At 49.1% G+C, this 22,683-nt stretch overlaps 1 protein-coding gene across 1 annotated transcript in view; it reads right to left on the bottom strand.

Moving 5' to 3' along the window:
• Positions 1–22,683, bottom strand: part of SLC25A37 (solute carrier family 25 member 37) — a gene marked incomplete at its 5' end in the record, with an annotated part of 55,462 nt that overhangs the window by 32,378 nt on the left and 401 nt on the right.

Below are 22,683 nucleotides of genomic sequence, written 5' to 3'. Positions count from 1 at the left end.
GAGCTCACAACAGCACCGACCTACTAACATCTCTGGGAAGATTAAAGGAAGCAATGAATGAAAAGCCCTTGGCATGGGGTCTGGCATAAAGTTGTCTGTTGCTTTTATTTCTGGAGATAAACAGTAAATTCCTAGAAAGATGTCATTTTTACCAAATCCTCCCTAATATCCCCACTGCTTAGAGGGAGGGTGATGCCCTGGGGACCCACCCTGGTTGAGAACAAACCCACCCACGTCACTGCACGCCAATGCTAGAATGTCTCGTGACTACCCAGGTAGCCCTTCTGTCGCCCTCTTCAAAGAGAAGCCAGGGCCCTAGATAGGGGGACGTAACCATAGCAGCCTTGTAACCTCTGCCCCTCACATAGTCACAGTTTTTAAACAAATGGACTAGCCTGCTTAAATTAATCCTGGTTATATAACAAAGGAAAGTTGCATAGCTAACTAGCGCGGTGTGTGTGGTGGTGTGGGTATGTGTGTGTGTGTGTGTGGGGGGTGTCACTGGTATCAATTTACACAGGCACAGAGTGCCAAACGAAAGGGCTCCAGGAAGCTTGCTCACCTGGCCTGGCTGCTCAGGGCCAAGGGCAATCTTGAAGACCTTTGACCGGTACTGAAGCTGGGGACAGGGCTGGGTAGGGACCTTCAGCACCCAGATTCTGACACTGCTGATAACCTGTGGTGGCCAACCTCACCGCTAAGAAGAAAACACTCCCCACTGCTCAAGGGCTCCCGATCCTCTGAACTACAGGGAAAGCACCCTGGGGACGATAGCCAGATGGGGCCAAGTTCAGCTGTAAGACTGGGCACCAGGGAGCCCTTTGTGGGTTTCTGACCCCTCTCACATGGTTCACATTGGCCTGGAGGTCTCGGGCTTCCCCAGCCAGTGGGAGTGGGTAGGCTCTGTGGTCCCTGGGATTTGGGGTGCAGCAGGGCACTGATGCTTATGCCGGGTGTGCCTCACTCTACCATACAGGGAAATCTGAAATACACCTGTGAGCACAGAGAACAGAGATAGCCCTGTTCTGAGAGTTAGGAGACCTAATTTCCCAACCAGGGATTCTCTGCCACCGAATCCCTGAGGAAATCTGCACAATGATTTCAACTACCTGGGCATCAGCTTCTACGCAGGGGACACAAATTTTAGCCAGCATGTAAGCCTGACCCACCCTATCTATTACAATCTATTGCAAATACTGTTGAATGAATAAATGGTGTTAATAGATCCTTTTAGCCTCTGACATTCTAAATCAATAAACCAATCCAGAGTTCTTTGAAAAGCAATGGAGTATGTTTTATCTGGGGAGGTAAATCTACATTACTATGCATCAGACCTACTTGCAGTTTAAAAACATTTGCAGCTTAGAACAAACCAACCAAACAAACAATAAAAAACTCCAGGAGCAACTGGAACAGCTGTTGGGAACAGAAAATGGTGTACCTACTGTGGAAAACTGTGTGATAGTCCCTTGAAAAGTCAAAAAGACAGGGACCAGCAGGTAGCTGGCCGCAGTTCAAGTCCTGGACCTCACAGCTTAAAACTCACGTTGAGCCCATGTGCATGCATGTCCAAAATCCCGAGAGAGGACTAAAAGAGAAGGGATTGTGGCATGGATATACCCCCAGGGGGTGATTTCTCACTTTCTGTCTCTTCTGTCTCTCCACCCAGTACACAAGCCTTATAACAAAAGCTCTCTGAAAAAAAAAAAAATCAAAAAGAGAATAACCATATGATCAAGCAATATATATTTAAAGAATTGGAGCCAGCATGTAGTGTGGCGATTGAGGTGCTAGACTCTCACAAGGCCAACCGTGGTTCGAGCCCTGAACCCGATGGCTTAATAATGCTGGACACATGTGTATATGTGCCCAAAATCCCAAGCAGAGAATGGAGAACGGACTGTGCATGCCCATACCCCCTACCTCCGAGGTGGTGGTGGTGGTGGGGGGGGGTGATTTCTCACTTTCTCTGTCTCTCTCCAGTGAGAACACTCTACAGCAAAAAAATAACAATAATAATAATAATAATTGGAAGTAGGGTCTCAAAGAATTATTTGTTCACCCAGGTTTATAACAGCATTATACACAATAGCCAAAAGGTGGAAGCAACCCAGCTGCCCATCAACAGGTGAATGAATAAACAAAAGGCAGTATATCCACACAATGGAGACTATCCAGCCTTTAAAAGGGAGGAGATTCTGATACAAGGTAAAACATAGATGAACCTTGAAGATGCTACACTAAGTGAAATAAGCCAGTTACGAAAGGCCACATACTATACGATTCTACTTATATGAGGTACCCAGAAGGGTCACATCAATAGAGGCGGAAAGTAGAATGGTGGTTGCCAGGGTTGAGAGGAGGAGGGAGTGGGCACTTGCCATTTAATAGGTAGTTTTAGTTTTGCAACATAGTTTCACGACTGATGGCACAACAATTGATTATCCACTACTGAACTACTTAGTGGCCCAGCTCTTGGGTAGTGGTGAAAGGCATGGCTAACGGCACCGTTTGAGTCTCTAACCAGTGGCTTGAAAAACACATAGTCATGTGTGTATCCATGCCTAAAATCCTGAGAGGAGAATGGAGGAGAAGGGATTGAGGTGTGGTCATACTCCCTGGGGAGTGCTTTCTCACGTTCTCTCTCTCTCTGTTTCTCTGGAGAGCACACAGGCCCTATAGCAAAACTGGGGGTGGGGGGGTCAACACGGTAAATTTTACTATCTTGTAGACTGCATTTTATTAGTTTGTTTGTTTGTTTTTTAAAATCCTGGCCCAGACAGGTAAGTAGTCAACACCAAACTGAACTGCTGGGGGCCACATGGCCAACTGCGGTTGGGTTTCATAGGGTGACTTGAAAACATGCTTGGCTGGGACCAGCAGTTAGCGTAATGGCTATGTCACTGAGCTCCCATGTAGCTGACCGCGGTTCAAGTCCTGGACCTGGTGGCTTAAACTCGACCGGCACGCGTGCGTGAGTGTCCAAGATCCCAAGAGGAGAATGGAGGAGAAGGGACTGCAGTGTGGCCATCGCCCCTGGGGGGTGATTTCTCGCTTTCTATCTCTCTGTCTCTCCCTGTCTTTCTGGCGAGTGCATGCGCCCTATAGCAAAAACCTCTCCAAAAAAATAAATAAATAAATAAGAAAAAGAAAATATGCCTGGCACATATGCACGCGCCCAGGATCCCGAGGAGCTGGAGAAAGGCAATCACAGCGCCAAGGCACCCTGTCGGGGGGATTCTCTCCCTCTCATGCACATGTTCTCTATCGTGACTAAAATAAACAAACAAACAAAACACTAAATCTGATCCACAGTTCGGTCCAGATGTACTTCGGAGTCTGAAACCCTAGCACAATCAAGTAATTCCCTGAGCTCCCTGTGATACCTGGGGTAGTACGTTTTGGGGTTGTTTGTCTGGGATCAAGGTAGCAGGGTCTCATGTGCACAGTGTAATCTCCTGCTCACAGCAACGTGCCCGGCTTGGGAGCCTGCCTTGGAAGGAAGCATCTGGAAGGTCCATTCAGGGACTCTTGGACAGAAGGCAAGGCTTCAGTGGAAGGCAAAATGCTCAAGATACAGAGCTTGAAGCCTCCTCCTTTCCCACATGCTGACCCCCGGTCCTGATAATACACACTTCCCTGTCTAGTACAGGCTGGCCTGCGCCACCCCAAAAGATGTTATCCCAGTAAACAACACCCTAACTGCTCATGCAGGAGCTGACAAAACCCAGCCAGATGTTTGTGTGAGGGAGACTGGGTGGGCCTCTGGCACCAGAGCCAGGGGACCAGAAGGGGCCCCTGAGGGCTATGGGTGCCAGCTCTCCTGGAATCCACACTGGACAGCCAGGAAGCCAGGCACCTCGGAGGCCCCATGCATGTCTCTGAAGACAGGTGTGGTCCTGCCAGCTTCTCCAAGACCAGCTCCCACACCTCCGGCCAAGGCCACACCTTCTAACGCGTGCCCCACTATTAGCCTATTATCCATAGGGGAAAAAAAAATAAAAAGAGTTTTCAAAGCAGCTCTGTCGCCAGCCTTCTCTTGCTCATTCTTCTACTTGCAATTATGGCAGATGATGCATCTGCGAGTCTGTCTCCCATGAAAGTTGGAAGGGAGAGCGACATCACTCACTGTGGTCATCTCAGCGCCATGCCTCTCTGAAATACACACTCGATAAATGACTGCCATGTTCAGAGGTGAAGTAAACTTCAACCACAGGTGTGTACACAACAGTGTTTTTACCCCAACTCTATTCACCCAAACTCTACCTGTTGGCTGCAGATCTGTCACTCCCAGCCCCTGGCTACAGTCTGAGGCCCTCTATACAGGTAACAACCAAGGCCTGAGCCTCTCAAAGCCAGGCTCCAGAGCTCAGGGGATGCTGGAGGCCCAACTGGAGGCCCAGGTAAATTTCCTGGATGCTACCAAAACCTGATTACCCCCAAACACTACCACCAAACACTCTCTATAACGTGGGGTGATAGGCAGTCAGTGCCAGGTCACAGCTCAAGGGGACGGTCTCCCTTCTTTACACACCTTTCACTTCACACCAGACCACAACAAGATGAGAGTGCCAGAAATGCCAGGCTCGATGTTCTGAGGGTCTCAACAAAGGCTCCAGAGAAAAGAGCCGAAGACTCAACTTGAGGCCTCCAGAACGCACTTGCTAAAGCCAGACAAATGTACGAATGATTTCTTAAGCATTCAGGAAGTCATTTTTTAAGTGTTACTGGCTGCCAAAAGGAATGGCAGGAACCTTCAATCATGGACGAGATTTTATGCTGACTCAAACCCTCTCCCTGGAAACAAAGAGCTCAAGTATACAGTTGAAAGCAAGCTGTCTGACAAGATGGCTTTCCAGACGTGAGAGAGGACACTGATGGCAAGGATGGCAAGGAGTCTTTTCTCTCGGGGGAGCAAAAAAAGTAACTCAAAACTCATGCAAATAAATTGCGAATTCAGCTAGCTAGCTGATGGTGTGGATGCCACATGGCCGACTGTGCGGTTCAATCTTGGACCTGGTGGCTTGAAAAGTACACTGGGCACGTATATGTCCCAAATCCCTAGAGGAGAATGAAGAAGGGATTACAGCATGGCTCTCTTCCCCCCGAGGAGCGCTTTCTCTTTCTCTCTCTCTCTGTCTCTCTCTCTCTCTCTGGGGAGAGCACACACACTATGGCAAGATTACAAAGATAACACAAGAAATAAATGGTTCAAAAAATATCCCATATTGAATGTCATGGCCAAAATAGATGGTGTGGGAGATCAAATGCAGGGGACCTCATTTACATCTGGGGACGGGTCTGGGCAGTGACACTGAGGCAGTCGGGCAGGGAGGCGTGGAAGGGAGAAAGGAATCTGGTACCCATGGGCCTGGGTGGTGGACAGAGCCCTGAGAAGGCTGCTGTCACCTAAACCTGCTGAGTGCCAGGGGATGGGCCTGCGACCAGGCACAAGGACACAGAGATGATGCTGGACCCTGAACACTCGCACACACGGACGGCCATTTTACCCTTCATGCTGCCTGTGCTTCTGTCCGGCTAGGCCTGACATCCTGCCCTAGACTCAGAAATGGAGAATAAGGGACCAGCAATTGGCATAATGGCTATGTCACTGGACTCCCATATAGCCACGGTTCAAGTCCTGGGCCCGGTGGTTTAAACTCACCCCAGGCGCATGTGTTGTGTGCCCAGGATCCCAAGAGGAGAATGGAAGAGAAGGGACTGAACATTGGCCATCCCCCCCAGGTGGTGATTTCTCACTTTCTGTGTCTGTCTTTCTGGTGAGTGCACACACCCTATGGAAAAAAACCTCTCCAAAAAAAAAAAAATTTAAAAAAAAGGAGAATAAAAGAAAGGAAGAAATGAAGTAAATGAATAAGAGAACACTTTCCCCATGAAATCTGTAGGGAACACAAGCCACCATGAGGCGGGACATGCTGCAGGACAGGACTCCCCAGCTCCCACCTCGTCCCTTCTAGCCCCACGCTCTGGGCAAACCCCCATGTGTGCTGCTGGCAGCACTGGGCGACCTTGGCCACGTGACCCTGGCCACACCAGCTGACCCCTGGATGACTCAGCTTCCTGGTAGTGAACTTATGAAACGTGCCAGCAGGAAGGAGTCAGAGAGCTATAAACAGGGCCTTCCAGAAACATCTGCACCACTTCTCCCCTTGACTCCAGGGCAGGGCTGTGACCATTCAGCATTTCTGGAATTGCCTGAATGAACGGTTTGTAGTCTTAAAGTGCTATAGTTGGAGATTTCAGAGATTAAATAAACTATCATTTCTAGGCAGGCACTTTGGAATGCATGAACGAGCAGGGGCTCAAAATGGTTTATGGGCAACTGGTTCTTCTCTTGTTTCTCAGCCTCCCCTTTGAACTCCAGGACAGGATCTCCCTAGCCTCTTCTTCAGAGTGGAAGAGCCTGTGAGTCTGTATTTTATATCCAAATCAAAATGGGATACCCAAAAGTTATACTGCCCTGTGGAAAAAAGGATGGAAAACTTCCCAAGAACCCACTTAGTTTTAGTTCAATCTGGTCCTTTTACAGATGAACAAACGCAAACTCAGACAAGTGCTGTTTCTAGAGTCACTCAGTTTGCGGGGCCTCTTGTCATCTCAAGCTAATTCTAATTCATGTTAAAACACATGTTTCTATGTAATAGATGTCCATTATACGTAAATACACACACAAAGAATCTCTTTTGCCGCACTTCTCCTGACTTAGTCTCCTGTCCCCCACATTAATGGCCCCAACTGGGGTTCACTAGGACTTCCCATGGTGCTCCAAGCCTCTTAAACTCTGGCTGCTAGAAGATCAAACATCTCTTTACAATTTAAAACAGCTTCTGGCAAAAGCCCCATGTGGTAATATTCTAACTTTTGGTTTTAGCGTCTGAAAGAGAATTTCAGAAACTTTCTCATGATGAGAGCATCAGAAAATACAACGGATCTACTTGAAAAAGAAGGTGAAAACAAGAATTCTTATGCAAGGTCAGGCGGAGCATCCCCAGCCAGCCCACTCGGTGGAGAGTTAATTCCAAAGTAAGTGTAACCAGTTCCCACCTAAGTTGCTGTGTACCCATGATGACAAATGGCAGTTCCAACTCTTTCTCCACCTCCTTCCAATCTTGAAAGGAAGATTTATTTTTGGGGAAGCAAAGAAGTAGCTAAGAGTCATCCCAACTTATAAATATATACCATAGGGTATCTGTTGTAGTTCTGACAATTAAGTCATTTCTGAGCATATGTTTTTGAAGTTCTAAGGGCAAAATAACCTTCAGTCACTTTTCTAAGTAAGCCCATTTAACATTCACCCTTTCTGGCCTGCACAAATATAGACATTACAATCCAGGTATTTCCTAAGAAGTCAAGATTCAAGAAAAAAAAAAAATTTAAGCACAATTCCATTAAAAGAGAGATCTCCAGCCTCACATATACCTCAGGTTAAGCCTTTCACTGATAACCCCTTTGTCTCCAGGGGGCATTTTCTATGGCTCCATTTCAACCAGATCAACCCTACTACCTTGACCACTTCTTAGGGTAAAGCTGGGTACTGTCTAAGGACACAGAACAAGGCCCACACAGTCCTCCTTCAACATACACAGCAAACGGGGTTAGTGACAAAGACCTCCTCTACCAGCGGAACTGCAGACACAGAAGAGGTGAGGCGGGGTCAGAGAGTTCATGCCCATGTCATGGATTTGGCCTCTTACAAAACAGGACTCACGTTTCCAGAAGCTTTAGGATCTAGACAGTTCCGTCTAAACCCTGGAATAACACAGACATTAGGAGGAAAGCCCTCAAGCTGTCTATCAAGCCTGGCTAACCAAGTCCTCTGCATTTATTAAGAGGATCCACCTCTGAGAGGAGGAGGCCAGGAGAAAATGCCCAGCTCTGCAGTTACCTTCAAAATGTTGACAAGGAGGGTCTAGCAGGCGGTGTGGTGGTTACGGTCTGGACTCCCACATAGCTGACCAAGGTTTGAATCCTGGACCTGGTGGCTTGAAAAGCACACCGGGCCTCTGTGTGCATGCCTAAAATCCCCCCAAGAGGAGAATGGAGGAGAAGGGATTGCAGCATGGCCATTCCCCCAGGAAGATGATTTCCAATTTGTCCTCTGTCTCTCTCTGTCGAGCACACACGCCCCATGATTGACAACAACAACAAAACAAAGGTGACAAGGAGTGATACACTAAGCTAAGTCTAGAACAGTCCCCACACTACAGGTGCAGATGAATCTCTGGCCTTCGGAAGGTACATTTGTCATCTACCCCATCCAGTCTCTCTCTCTTCACCCCACAAATTATGACCTGGACCAAAGGTCACTCGGGCAAACCCCAAACCCCACACATGACATGATCACATTTAGTCTGAGCCACTTATCTGCTGCTCCAGCTGACATTTGCCACAACTGCCACCCATTCGTTAGGAGCCAATTATGATATGACAGACGATCCTTCTCCTCCTTTTGTTTCCACCCTCCTCTGGTCTTCAGCGTTGCCATGAAAGTTTAAGCCTGGATTCTACCAAAAGCCACCGGCAGTTGCTTGGTGGTCAAAGAGGGAATTAGAATTTCAGAACAGGGAGGAGTTGCCTGCCCCAGCCTTGCGACTCCAGTCCACAAAAATGCTGTCAGACAATTCTCAGGTCCAAAGACTCAGAGCGGTCCCAGCCCATTCCCAATCAGTGTCAGTGGGGCATAGCCACCCTGGGGAAGGCCAGGCGTCTCAGCAAGCCTGACGTTCTCAGGGACAGAGAAAATTGTATGCTTTGTTGTAACATTCCCAGTTCCTCCAGATCTAGCTATAGATGAGATCTTGCTTCCTCGAGGTCCTGTCAGAGCCCTACAGTAAGGGTCAGGGTCAGGCACCACCCCTTGGAGAGATGATTCATGGATACATCTGTCCTCCCAGCCAGGCGGGACCAGGTAGGGAAAAGCCTGTCTCCCTGGTGCCCAGCACACAAGGTCACACCCACAGGCCACCCCCTCCTTCCTTAATGCAGTCACTCAATGAAGACCGAGGGGTGAAGTAACATTTTTGCAAATGTCTTTCAATTCTTCCTAGGCAAAGACGTTACTGTGAATTGGGTTAATAGAAGCCAACATTTACTAAACACACGCAGAGACAGTGACTCAGGGAAGCAACTCTGATTCTTCACTTAAAGACACACCCTGGGTTCACCTCCTTCCACACCATACACCCATGCACACACCAACGGCATCTGCTTTCCTTTCAAAGGCTCCCCTGCCTCTGTGGTCTGACCCCCTAGATCTGAGCATTAGCTGGACCCCCAGCAACTCGAAGCCAGGCTCCCAACAGCCCTGGGACAGCCGTGACCTTCTTGCCCATGTTTGGGCAGAGAGAGTAGCAGAGAGCACCCTGCAGCTGAGACAGGGCTGAGTCAGGGGCAGTGCCCGAAGTGTCCTGTTGCCCGGCCAGCCTGGCTGGCCAACTTCCTGCAGGCTGCAAGCATCCACCCTCCACCTTCTGTTCCACAGGCCAGGCCCTGGGCAAGGCAAGGAGCCAGCAAAACCCTCAATGTGGGTACCAGGGGACTCTGAAACAAGGCACCTATGTGTCCTGCCTCCCTCCCCTCTTACTTAAGCAAGCAAGGAAAACAAACAGGAGAGACCAAACACACACAGACACACTTCTGGGAGATGAGTCACCTTCCTGGTCCTGGGGATCCCCTCCCCACAATGTCCCCAGCTTCACCTGCCATTAAGGTACAGACTCTCTTGACAAATAAGAGAGAGCATATAAAATGATAATTCCGGGACCAGCAGATGGTGTAATGGTTATATCACGGGACTCCCACATAGTCAACCACAGTTCGAGTCCCAAACCTGGAGTCTTAAAACTCACACCGGGCGCACGTGTGTGCATGCCCAAGCTCCCGAGAGGAGAATGGAAGGGAAGGGATTGTGATGTGGATATCCCCCCAACCCAGGGGGGACTTTTCGCTTTCTAACTGTCTTTCTCTGTCTCTCCAGTGAGTGCACACATCCTATAGGAAAAAGCTCTCTAAAAAATTTAAAAATAAAATGATAATCCCACAGAGGCTCTGCCCTGGGGGGTGGGGGGAAGACTGCTACCCTTCCTGCAGGTGGTCTCTCCTCCTTTTGTTTCCTGGTGACTGCCCTCTACAACTGCCACCACCACCCAGCCCACATTGCCACTGTGAAACGTGTCTGAGCTCCCTGGGTCAACTAGCTCTTCCTCATTACTCAGGTAGCGGCGGCAGCAGACGGCCACCCTAGTCTTGACTCAACAGATGGGAGACACTGTAAGGAGAGAGGTCATGTACCCAAGGCCACGCAGCTGCAGCAGATCCTACGGTCCCGCTGGAAAGAGAGCCTGGATTTTCCATTCCAACGAGCTAACCTTACCCCTTTAACAGGATCCCTGTTTGATAATAAATACCATGACCTAGCACCAACACAGACCTTTGTACTTCGTAAATGGTGTTCCCTGCAAACCTGGCTGTATTCTCTAGATCTGATAAGCAGACCCAAAAGGTAGGCAGGACTAGCAGACCAGGGAGCTAGGAGATAGTGGTCTTCCCAATAGCCCCCCCCCCCTTTTTTTTTTAACTGTCATCCAAAAAAGACTCCTCAGACCAGTCTGAATTCAAACCATTCCACTGAGTGCAATTTCGATTCCCCATTGAAAGAAGGTGCCATAGCAGCTGCAATTGGTTCCAGAGAGAAGCCAGAGCCAAAATACCCTGTGGCAGTAACCATTTGTCATCCTCTTCCTATACTCTGCACTGGAGCATTTCGGTAAGAACTCCTAACTATACCTTAAAGCCCTTCATTCAAAGTCCTATTTTCAGGGTGGCATGGTTACCTGCTGGGGTTTCCTCAACACCAATTCTTCCCCTTCAAGAATGCATGTGGGGCACCATCATCAACCCAACTCTTTCTCTCTTATCTCCCAAAACACAGCTCAAGACTTCTGCTGCCATTAACGCCCGAATCTGCACCCCGGCCTTCGCTGGCTTGCTCCTGTCTGATTCTCTCCCTTGCTTCTCCCACTCCAGCTCTGATGCAGCAGAAAAAGGTCTAGATTCCAGGGCAAGTTCTTTTTCTGCAGCTTAGTGTTTTCATACGCAAAATGAAAACAGCGCAAGCCTTTTCTCACCTTCACAAGAGAGCTAAGAAGATCAAATTACTGAGCGAATGTTAAAATTATACAAAAATGCTGCAATGTATTGGGTCATCGGAAAAGTCATGATGTATTTTTCCTGTTTTTCTATGCAAAAATGTGTCAGAACTTTTCCGATGACCCAATATTTCAACAGCAATATACAAACATACCCAGGCATTCAAGCTATAATACTTTTAGTAATAATAATAGGAGCTAATATTAACTCACTGCTTACCATGTGCACTATTCTTAACACTGTGGGTATATCATCCTATTAATTCTCAGAGCAACACTCTGAGTGAGGTGGGTACTGTTCTGACCCCCATTACGCACATGAGAACAATAAGCCACAAAGAGGTTTCAATAATGTAACCAGGTGCACCCAGGCGGTCTGGCCTAGAGCTTGTGCTATTTTTTTAAAGAATTATTTGTTTATTTAATTCCATTTGTTATTATTATTTTTTGATTTTACCAGACAGAGACAGAGAGAAAGGGAAAGTGAGACAATAAGACACCAGGTCTGGGACTCAAACCATGGTCGGCCACGTGGGAATCCAGCACCCTTATGCACCACACCACCTGCTGGCCCCGGAGTCTGTGCTATTATTAACCGGAACAGCTCTAATCACAAAGCATATTGCTTCTGGTACAATCTGTCATTCGTTTAGCATGTTAAGGTTTTAAGAACTCATGTACAAACATGATCTCACCTAAGCTTCCAAACAAACAGCCCTGTCAAAAAGACAAAAAGAGACATCCGTCTAGCTTCATGAGGAGAAAACCACTGTCTCAGTGTGTTTTCTGTTCTGTCACAGACTGCCGCAGACGGTGTAATTTATGAATGATAGAAATGGATTGGGCTCATGGTTCCGGAGGCTGAAAAGTCCAAGACAGAGGGGCCATATCTGCTGAGGGCTTTCTCACTGCACTGTAACAAATAGAAGGCATCGCATGGCAGGGGAGGAGGGAGAGGGGAGCCAAAGTCGGCCTTTCACCAAGAACTCACTCCTGCGATAATGGTCTAAACCATCGGTGAAGGCAGATCCCTCCTGACTCCTCTTAGGCACCCATCTCCCGACATTGTCGCACTGGGCGTATGAGTAGATAAATGACAAATGACATTTCCAACACACAAACTTCGGTGGCCGCCCTCGAATCACAGCACCAGCCCAGAGAGAAACTAGCACACGGCTTCCAAGTTGGCTAATGATAGGACAGGACTGGGGCTTAACTTCACAGGGCCTGCCCCCTCTGTCTGGCAGCCTTTCCAGGAGCCTCGCACCAGCATCCGTCAGACATGTGCACACCCACGCAGCACCTCCTGTATACCCTTTCCTGCCTGGTCGTGCCAGGGAGCACGTGCTATCAGCACAAGGAGAGATGGAGTTGGGCATTCGCCAGCGGCAGGCACCACCGGCCATGTGGCCAGCCAGACCTCAGAGTCCTGCAGCTTTCCAAGTTTCTCACTCCAGGCATCCGAGGGTTCCAGGGCTCACGAGACCCAGAGGAAGTCCTTTCAGTGACAACGAAGCTGTAGTCTCTCAACTTGACCCAATGACCAGACGGTAACCTGTTATGCAATTCTTGTTTCAACTAAGCTGCTGCTGGGATTTCTCACTATTTCAACATGTTTTGTTTTCTCTTCAGAGAGAAATCATGAATGTGAAACCATAACACCTCGTAGTGACCAGACAACGGCCTGTCTGGGACTGCGAGTAGAGTGGGGGATGTTTTTGGAGTCATGCTCTGTGAGCCAACTTGAGCTTCCTGAATGACTAACAGCCCCAGCAGTGGGGGTGGGGAGTATGAAGGAGGACCAGGGCTTCCACAGTGGAAGGAACCACTTTAAGAGCACCAAGTACAGGAACCAGAATGATCCTCCCCGGCAGGCTCTAGGCAGCTTGACCTCCAGAAAGCCAGAAAACCAGACCCAGTTATTCCAGTCTATTTGTCAGCACATACCAAGACAGGCAATGCTTCGAAGAGGGCCAGCCCTGTCACCCAAGCTCAGGGTCTAATTATAGGGAGCATGATTGCTTTGGGAGCAGGGGCCAGGAATTCTTATTTTTGTAGCTTCGTGTCAAGCACTGGGCCCAGCAAAGAGGGCACTCAGTAAATAGGGAATGGAATGAGCAGCCAAGTGAGGAAGGGGCCCCATCAGTGTAGCTGCTGGCTGCAATTCTACCACTAAATACCACTAAAAAAAAAAAGGGACAAATAAATTATGAATTCAAACACAACATACAACAAAACAAATAAAAACTACCATTTGTTTAATAGCCAGTTCTGAAGACTTTTTTTTTTTTTTTTTTTTTTTTTTTTTTATGTCTGTCTAAAACTGCCATGCCTTCCAGTCATTCAACCAATAGTCACAGGATACCTTTAAATGTCGCATTCTGGTGGACAAGTCAAAGGAAGACTAGGAAGGTCGGCTTGGTCTCTGTGCATGCCATGTCATTTCAAGAAGTTCAAACTTTCGATATTTTGGGTTTTTTTTTTTTTTTTGGAAGGGGGGACAGATTTTTGCTATAGAACATGTACACTCGCCAGAGAGACAGAGAAACAGAAAGTGAGAAATCACCCCCCAGGGGGGATGGCCACATACAATCTGTTCTCTTCCATTCTCCTCCTGGGATTTTGAACATGCACACATATGTGCCCAGCATGAGTTTCAAACCGCCAGACCGAGACTCGAACTGCAGTTGCTGTCATGGGAGTCCAGTAAGTTAACCACTGTGCCACCTGCTGGTCCTGAAATTCAAGCTTTAATTCAGAAGGCAACCGAAACAGCTCAAGGATCATGGTGCACTGTGGAGAGTAGGCTGGATTCCCCATTCCACTGAGCTAACCTTCTCTCTGACAGGATCTTGGGTATAAGGAACATGTGACCCTCACACCTGCATAGAGCTTTGTGCTTTTAATACCACGTTTCCTGCAAACCTGGCTGTGTGTTTTAAACTCCAGGCCATAAGCAGACCTGTGAGGCAGGCAAGACAAGGTTACTGTTACACTTCCTTATTTCACGTGAGAACGCTGCGGCCTGCCACGAGGTGAGAGGACTCTGAGAGAACAGTGAGAGGGACCAGTTATGAATGATTTGCAGAATGAACTGCAGGAGCTCATTTACCAAAGACTTACTGAGCACCTACTATGTGCTGGGTTGATTTCTGGCAATGGGAATACAACAGAGGGCAAAAGAGCACAAAATCTTTTTCTCCTTGGAGCTTAAAGAAAACAGAAATAATATTATAAAGGGGCCAGCAGGTGGTGTAGTGGTTATTGGACTTCCACATGTGCAACCATGGTTCAAGTCCTGGACCTGGCAGCTTAAAAATCATGCTGGGTATGTGTGCATGCATGTCCAAAATCCCAGGAGGAGAATGGAGAAGAAGGGATTGTGTGTGGCCAGCCCCTCTGGAGGGGAGGGCGGTGATTTCTCATTGTCTCGATCGCTGTCTCTGTCTCTTTCCAATGAGTGTTCACACCCTGTGGCAAAAACCTTTTTAAAAAAGGTTTAAAAATACAGTATTCTAAATATAACGAAAATATGTAACAATCTAAATAAGAAGGCCTGGCTTAGGTGGTGCAGTCCATAATGTACTAGACTGTAGTGCTGGATGCCACAGGCTGACTACGGGTCCGGCTACCTGGGTCTGCCTTGAAAATGCACTAACCATGTGCCCATGTGAGGGCACCTAAGAGCCTGACGAGCTGGAGAGTTGGGAGAAGGAGATCACAGTGTGACCAGAGACTGTTGAGGGTGCTCTGAATAAGATAAATGCTGTAAACTACACATATAAATAAGTAAACGATAATGTACTAGAAGGTATAAATGCTCTGGAGAAGACCAAAGACAGACAAGCCACAGGGAAACATGGGTGAGGGGGGGAGCCTGGACAGGGAAGCCCTCGAGGAAAGGAAGATACTGGAGTCCTCTGGACCATGGTAGACGTAGCAGTGGGGAGAAAGAGAAGGAAACACACTCAGAAGGCATCACACACGTGGAACAGGACAGGTCTTCCACGTGCGGGGCAGGAGCTACACACACGTCGCGGGGACACCCAAGTTTCTGAGAGGAGCCAGGCGGACGGTGGGCCAAGGAGAAGGGTGAGGCTTGTGCTCGGGACACCCCAAGTCTAAGCAGGCTGCAAGGCAGCCAGAGGCACATGTTTGCAAGCAACTGGAGCTCCAGCTCCTGAGAGACAGCGTCTGGACCAGAGATACGGATCTGGGAGTTATCAGGCCCTGAGAGGAAACTGAGACCTATGCTGGGGAAGGATCCAGATGAGAAATCTAGAGTTTGTTTAAGATGGGACAGACTTGGGCCTGCAGAAATGCTTTTGTGATGGAGTCAAGGGACGTGGGGAGGTGAACGATACCAGAACTGGATTGCTCAAGAGAGAGGCGACAAAAATGATGACCACCATTTATGGAGAACGCATGCACCAGGCACGGCAGCAAAAGCTTACCATACATTGCCTCATTTAATTCCATACATTGCCTCATTTAATTCCATACATTGCCTCATTCAATTCTCTCAAAACCCTACGAGGGAGGTCTTAGTATCCATATCCCCACTTCGGAGCCAGACAGTTGTGCAGCAGTAAAACACAATACTCTCCCAGGCTGACCCACACAGGAGGGTTTCCAGCTTGTGTCCGGGAACCTCTCTGAGTGACCTGGGCCTGTGCCCACAATCTGGACCTGGCTGAGGCTAGGGGTAGATCACGGCATCAGGACCCTGTTGGCCTCCTATCTCTTTCTCTCTTTCTGACTCTCTCATTTATAGATGAAAAAAACGAAGAAGCTTCAAAAATAAATCCCTCCTCTGTATAGAAGGAAGCTGTTTACAGAGGTCCAGTAACACGTCTGGGGTGCAGAGTCAGGATTCAACACCAGTTATGTCTGGGTGATTCCTGCACATCACTCCTCCCTGCCACCACTGATCACCTAGGAGGAGCAAAGAACACCTGTCACCTTAGGATAGATGGATGACAAGAGAGTTTGGAAGGACAGCAACGGGAAGATGAGTTTGCTTGGGGTCCTGGTTTCTCTCTGAACTAAAAAGCAAGAGGCCATGCTGAGGCTGACGACAATGGAGAGTGGGAGGGCTGAGGAGCTATAAGACAGAAACTGCTGACCACCTGGAAGGACAGACAGAGATAGTGCGGAATGTCTCCTGAAGGACTCAGCTATCCAACAGACAGAGGGGCTATCCATGACCAGGGCTGGGGCAGAGATACTGGAAGACCAAAGGCGGAAAAACAAGACCAGAGAGTGGCTGCAGTGTCAGGCCTGGGAGTCTAGGCCATAACACATTTGAATTTAAGATTTCAGAGGCAAGGAGGTTCTGGGCTAGGACAAGGCCCAGTGGAAATGAAAGTCATTGACTTCAGGGGCATGCAGAATGAAGAGATCTGGATGTGACTCAAGTGGAGGCCATGAGGAACCATCCCTGGGGTGATGTGGGATCTGTGGTGAAGAAGCAGTTTATGTCAGATGCTAAAGGCTTCAGCAAATGCAGGTAAGTGACGGCATTCGTGTTGACGTCGATGACGACAAGGGTAAGGATGAGTACTGAAGAGCACACACCACGTCTCGGGCACTGTTCTAAATGCACTAAGGATTTAACCCTCCAGACACCCCAGGAGGTCAGAACCATCTTTTCCCCTTTTTACCGATGGGGAAGCTGTGCCCAGAAAGGTTAAGAACTTGCCCAAGGTGATATCTAAATGGAAACTGAGACCTGGTCCCTGGCCGTGGTGCTCAAGGTCCAGCTCCTAACTCGTAGGAATAGAAGCTGGTCTGCTCTCAAGACAGAAGTAGAAGGAGCATTCACTGAAGAAGAGAAGATGGGAGGGAGTTTGTCAACAAGGAACTTCAACAGAAAGCGGCGCAAAAGGAAGCAGGAAAGAAGCCAGAGAAAGTTGGGGCAGTAAAGAACAAGAAGAAAATTAGGATCTCTGTTTACTGAAAGGAAAACTAAAACTCTCCCAGAGAGCTCCCTGAGGGTAAGAAATCCAGCCCAGGAGGCACTTGAGGGAAGGCGGACAGTTGGACAGAGTGAGGGATGGCTACATCCCTCCTATGAAACCTGTCAGCTGTGACCACTCACGGTTCACTTTGGGCAAAGTGATGCCTCTGAAATGGTCCAGCAAACACACGATTGCATGGCTGTACCTAAGGCCCACAGCCACAGGGCCAGGCAGCTCATGTTGGATTAAAAACAAACAAAAACAGGGTTAGCAAGTGGTGTGGAGGTTGAGGTGGCTGGATCTCACCTGGCCAACTGTGTGGTTCAAATCCCAGACCCAGCAGCTTGAAAAATATGCCAGGTACATGTTCATGCATGCCTAAAATCTCTAGAGGAAAATAGAAGGGAATGGATTGGAATAGCCAAGTTTCCTAGGGGGAAGGGTGTGTCCTCACCTCTCTCTCTCTCTCTCTCTCTCTCTCTGACAAGTGCACATGGCCTGAAAAAAAAAAAAAAAAAAAAAAAAAAAAAAAAAAGAAAGAAAAACAAAAACAAAACCAAAATAATTTCTAAAGAAGGAAAGGTTCAGAACTAGGAGAGAGAGGAAATGAGCCGTAAAGCTCTGGGGTCCAAGAGACACTGCCCCAGGCTTGAACATGAGCAAGTGTGGCCTGGACGGGTCAGGAAAAGGCATCCCCTGAAGCCAGAACAGACCGTAAAACAGGGAATAGGGGATTGAAGTGCCAAATAGGGGTCACTGCTCCAAAGAGCAGGTGGGACAAAAATCCTCTTCAAGAGATGGCCACAGGTAGTGAAAACATGCCCAAGTGGAAACCAGGAAAACCTTTGGGAAGCACACTCCTCCTCTCCATATGACACGCACATCTCTGATCTGGTGTCGTTCAAACAAGGCCACTGATTAAATCCCTCAGGGAGCCCCGAACGCCTCTACCTACTAAAAAGCAGGAGGCCCTCTTGGCTGCCTTAGAAACCTGATGTCATCCTCTAACCCTGTGCTGTAGCCTGCCCCTTCCTAGCTCAGAGTGGAGGAACGTGGACATGGGAACCAAGGGCTGACCCTGCAACTGGACGGTCCCCGGGTCCCTCCTCCAGATCCCACTGTGGGTGTCAGTAGGCAGCCCGGGAGTACATGAAAGAAGGACCAGGATTTCAGCTCAAAAATACCTCATTCTGGACTTCCTATCCCTCCCCCTACAAATCCATCCTTCTAAAAAGCCAACTCTCCTTGAAGGACAGCAAAAAAAGGGGAGGGAGAGAAAGACAAATCACTATAATTTTGCTCCAGGAACTAGAGCAATTTGGGATTTCATGCCCTTTTGAACCACTGTACATACCGTGGTTTGTTTCCTAAGCACTCAGGTGGGTGGGAGAGGATGCCGGCTGCAACTGCACCACCTGAGCACCCCTTTTCCCGGTCAGCCTGCACCGAGGAGACCACAAGGAGAAAATTCAGAAGCTGAGGAAGGCTGGGCCACCATGGCCCTGACACCTGCCTCCACGGAGTGAGCTACAAACGTTCAGAGAGACCCAGCAGCTCCTGCAGCCACGCTGAGCCTTGCGACGCTCACAGGGCTGTCAGCTCGGGGGCACGCACCTCCTTCTGCACCGAGCTGGGAGGAGGATTCACCCTAGAGGAGTTAAAAGACAGGGCTTCCCTGACAAGCAAAGCAAAAGAAGGGCTGTGAAAGGGTCAGCGGAAGTTCCCCCGCTTCAAATCTTTCCTGTTTCCTTTTGCCCCTGCCTCAGCACGGCAGGACTCAGCATGGTCTACAAGTGGTGTGCCTAATCTGGTTGGAATTTCCTCCTCCACCCACCTGGCGTGCTCCCCATAGTCTTCAGCGCTCCTGACCAGACCACAGGCTCTCACAGCCACCCAAATGCTGGTGCAGGCCACCAAGCCACTTGCCACTTGGGGACTCCAGGAAGAGACTCATGGAAACCTACTGCTAAGCCCCAGCTGCAAAGGTGCAAGTCACTGCTACCAGCTGGTGAGAGCCCTGCAGAGCCCCTACGCACCCTCCCTTGGTACCCTCTGGTTGAGCACTATAATCCTGGCAGTGGCCTGGTAGCCTGGGCCTTTACAGGCCACTGAGCGCTCACACCCCACCACGATGGGGCTACGTCAAACACGAAGACACAGCAAGCAGCAAAGAATTGTGAAAAATCTCCCAAGTAACTATTTAATAATCTTGGCCTGGTGACTGCGGGTCATTAGGACATTAGAGAGTATCAGGTCCAGTGGTTTTCATACTCTTCTGATCATAACCCCCAGAAGTGCATTCATAACTGCCACCTGGGGAACATACACATCGTCCAATCAGAATTCTAACAAACAGCATTTCTCCTTACTGCATGCCATGCACACTCATATTCAGTACACGCACCAATCCTTGTTGTTAAATGCTGAGCCCAGTGGGTCATGACCCATTGTTTGAAAAACATCATGCGTTAACCTGGCGTTGAGGGTGGGGTGGGAACTTGTGAACAAGTAAATTTAATATTATAGTTGTGAGCCTTAGCAAGGCTGGTTTTTTTGCGTTTAGACCACGTAACAACTAGTACCAGGTTCAGGGTTGAAAGTGATCAGCGGCTCATACAATCTAGAAAAGAAAAGCTAGCAAAGACAGGTTGATTCAACACCCTCACTTAACATTACAAGATCAAAGTTAAAGAAATCCTTTTTCAAGAAACAAATTACATTGACTTGGTTTCAGTTATAATCATTATTTCGAAAATCCAAGTAACGTGAAAAAGGACCATGGGTGTTCTGTGTTCATAGAAAAGGGACATGAGTGGGACCAACAGTTAGCGTAATGGCTATGTCGCTGAACTCCCACATAGTCGACCGCGGTTCGCGTCCCGGACCCTGTAGCTTAAAACTCACGCCAAGCGCGTGTGTGAGCGTGCCCAAGATCCCAAGAGGAGAATGGAGGAGAAAGGATTGCAGTATGGCCATCCCCCCTGGGGGGTGATTTCTCGCTTTCTCTCTGTCTCTCTCTGTGTCTGGCGAGTGCATGTGCCCTATAGCAAAAACCTCTAAAAAAAAAAAGAAAAGGGACATGAGTTAAAAATGGAGAGAAACAGAACTAGTCCACAGCCTCCACTTTATGGGCGACAAAACTAAAGCACAGAACAGTACCTGAGGCATGAGACAAGTTAGGGGAAGGGCTGGAAACCCACCAAACACTCCTGACTCCATTATTCAATCTTAGTTGTCCAAAATCCAGATGAGACACACAGCTGTGGTCTCCCCAAGTGGCACATTTCCATGACTGAGGGATGGATGTCACCCCAACACCTCATGCCAGATCCTTCAGTACTTGTGCTGGTCTTGGTAAACCCCTCAGCACTTGGAAGTAGCCTCCCCATGGCCATGCAACCTGGACTTGGCCCCTTTAATATACTGTGTCTTTTGTCTCAGCTGAAAATTCAAAGGAATAATCCTTTCCACCCCTTCCAAGAAAGTTATAGGAAAAATAGAAGGTGCTACCAAACCAATCCTGCACATTTAAGAACAGAAGAGTCCCTGAGGGGTATTTTTTGGAGTCAGAGTTAGAATCCCAGATGGCCTTACTGACTAAGCCAAGCCCTTATTTGATAGGTACGTCCCGTAAGATGAGTGACCTATCTAAGACAGCCAGACTAGCTCCTTCGGTCACACACCCCACGGTAACTTGTCCACAGTTCAAGAAAACTGCTATGGAAGATAACGTAAGGATGCCCGTGACGTCTGAATCAGAACACACCAACATCTAAGGGCAGGAGGAGGGGCAGGGAGGAACTACAGAGATCACACAATTTAAACACGTGAGTCAGATGCCTCTTGGGATTGTCAAAGGGAGCTCGAAAGGCATGACCAATTCTTTCTCAAGCCAAGAGCAAGCTAAAACAAACTCGCAGCAAGAAGGCCAGCGACCACCTCTGCAACACCGGTGGGCCCAGAGTCTGCTCAAATATCTCTCTGCTCCTAACTTTCCCCAGACTGCCCAAGGGTGTTTGAAAAAACAGCTTCAGGACCAGCAGTTGGAGTAATGGCTATGTTGCTGGACTCCCATGTAGTCAACCGCGGTTCGAGTCCTGGACCTGGTGGCTTAAACTCATGCCGGTGCATGTGTGTGTGTGCCTAAGATCCCAAGAGGAGAATGGAGAAGGGACTGTGGCACGGCCATCCCTCCTGGGGGGTGATTTCTCGCTTTCTGTCTCTCTGTCTCTGTCTTCCTGGCGAGCGCACGCGCCCCATAGTAAGAACTTCTCCAAAAGAAAAAAAAGAAAGAAAGAAAGAAAAGAAAAAACAGCTTCGAGTATAGGGACTTTTATTACATCGGAGGGATAGTCTTTCCTATACAAAATGCCACCTGGTTTTTGTCCAGGGTCTTTCCTGAACCAGTTTTGAAAGAATCCTCCAGGCCTTGGGCAGTAGCATGCCTCTAACTCCCCACTGAGACACTGGAGGCACAGACAGGGTGACAGCTTGGCCCAGTAGCACAGTGGAAGACAGGCCTTGCCTGACTATGAATACCCATACCTCTGCTCACTGGACTCATGCCTGTCCAGCCACGGACTGCCAGCTCTGAGAGCTGCCCGGAACCCAGAAAACGGAGTACGACATTCTGGCCTTCACACTTACTCACATGGGGCCAGCATCAGCAACAAGATACAGCGGCCACTGGGGAGTTCTGTGGGCCCTCCTCCCAGATAACTGCCACCTGTGTGCCCCCTCCCAAATGCCCAAAGCACACGGGGGGGGGGGGGGGGGGGGGGAGAGGGAGGGGCAGAAGATTCAGGAGGTATAGGAGTCTGGGCAATGTGATCAGCTTGTTTCTCCATGCCTCCGTTTCTTCATGTTAACCCCAAGGAGGCGGTGTGGATTAGAGGAGTGATGCCTATCAAGGTGCAAAGTCTAACAGTCTAACTGCACCCCTCCGTCCTCTGGACAGTCTGCGTCCTGGGCAGGCTGACCCAGGGCAGCTCTCCGCGTAAAACCTGCCTGCTAAAAGCTGCCTCCTTCCAGAGCTGCATGTAAAACGACCTCGGCAAGTGCCTGGAATGGGTTTACTATCCAAACTGAGTGCCTGTTACACAACCCACAGTAAAGACTGCAGTATGGGTCGTTTGAACTCTCTCCCTCCCGCCTGCCCGCCTCCGGAAAGTGAAGCGAGAAGTCAAACGTCACTGCAGGTCTCACTGATTCCCAGCTCCTCCGCTGCCCCAACTCCAGGGAGGAGATACCCTCCCACGCTGCCAAGAGCCTACAGAACCCCTGCCACCCCCACATCCCTCAAATAACCCAGGGAGCGGTAGGCACACGCCTGGGCCAGAGGGCTCGTGGCCCGGCTGGGGCCACGTTTCCCAGAGCGAGCGTGGTGAGCGCTCCCCGCGGCTAGCACCCTCGGAACCGCGCACGTGTGGGCAGCCAGGGCCACCACGAACGACGAAATGCTGAGCCCGTGCAGAGCTGCACCAACTGCCTCCTCCTGGAGCCCCGCCGCCGCCAGTCCGCGGTCGCTGAGTCGCCAGCAGCGGGGGCCGGGCACG

This window comes from Tupaia chinensis, unplaced genomic scaffold (genome assembly GCF_000334495.1).
Source record: "Tupaia chinensis unplaced genomic scaffold, TupChi_1.0 Scaffold000039_1, whole genome shotgun sequence".
Classification (NCBI taxonomy): Eukaryota; Metazoa; Chordata; class Mammalia; order Scandentia; family Tupaiidae; genus Tupaia; species Tupaia belangeri.
Note: the sequence above shows the minus strand (reverse complement) of the source record. Positions and strands in the feature narration are given on the sequence as shown.